Source organism: Tiliqua scincoides, chromosome 1 (genome assembly GCF_035046505.1).
Source record: "Tiliqua scincoides isolate rTilSci1 chromosome 1, rTilSci1.hap2, whole genome shotgun sequence".
NCBI classification, from domain to species: Eukaryota; Metazoa; Chordata; class Lepidosauria; order Squamata; family Scincidae; genus Tiliqua; species Tiliqua scincoides.
The window spans coordinates 187,313,893-187,314,935 of NC_089821.1; the positions used below are offsets into that span (position 1 = coordinate 187,313,893).

The window sequence follows — 1,043 nt, forward strand, 5'->3', positions numbered from 1 at the left end:
ACACCAGGTGAAGAAGCAGTGCTGGTGGGAAGGCCTGTTGGTGTTGGATACAGACTGCACGCTCAATGGAGCAGGTAAGCACTTGCCAGACAGCTCAGGGGCAGGGTGGGGAGAGTGCATAATGGGCAGGAGGAGGGCAGAGATGGGGATGGATTGAGCCCAGGAAGGGGTGGGATCAGCAGCATTGGTGCATATTAAATCCTATTCTCCCTCCTGAATTTGAAACCCAAAATGGACATGACTTCTTGAACATGTGTTGGCTATTTGGCAGGTGTAGATCCAAGTAGTCCCATTGAGCAGGCTGGGACTTTTCATGGGGTAAAGGGACAAATGCCCAGCCTGCTCCTTCCCAGCAATGGATACTGCGTGGGCTGAGCAGCCCCATGGCACCAGCGCCAGTTAGAATTGGGCTGTTTGTGTTCTCTAGTCTTCTTTCTGTGAAGTGGTGAAAGATTTCTGTAATCATCACCCTGCACGTGCCTGATCTTGTCTGATCTTGGAAGCTAAGCAGGGTCAGGCCTGGTTAGTACTTGGATGGGAGACCACCTGGGAATATCAGGTGCTGTAGGCTTATACCATAGTCTTTTGAGACTGAAGGTCACCAACCAACCATTTAAACAATTACCACAGTAGACGTGTGCTCTGTTATTACAACCCACTGCTCTTGCTCCAATTCTATAATTCTAGAATATTTCTGAAACTAGATGAGATGTGTGAGAGTCTCACAATTGTTCTTTTATTCTTAGCAAAATGCTGCAACTTTGATTGGAATCGCTGGGGAGTGTGTTTAACTCTTTCCATTCAAGACATGTTTCCAATCAAATCTTCCAGGTGCTTTCCCTCCCACCCACCCACATGATGCATACAGCTGGTGAACTATGGTCAGTGTATTGGGTCAGAAGCTGCATAGCCTTTCTCTGCAATATCCTGTCATTGCTATGGAAATATATGGCATCTAAAATGAACCTCTTGAGAATGATCTTAAGTGCTTAAGATTTCTGTATTGTCAGTTCAGAGTAGCCAACAATCCAATATGGGGTCTT

At 46.4% G+C, this 1,043-nt stretch overlaps 1 pseudogene; it reads left to right on the top strand.

Moving 5' to 3' along the window:
- The first annotated feature begins 454 nt into the window (after positions 1-454).
- On the top strand, positions 455-571 carry LOC136637632 (5S ribosomal RNA; annotated as a pseudogene).
- Positions 572-1,043: the final 472 nt, after the last annotated feature.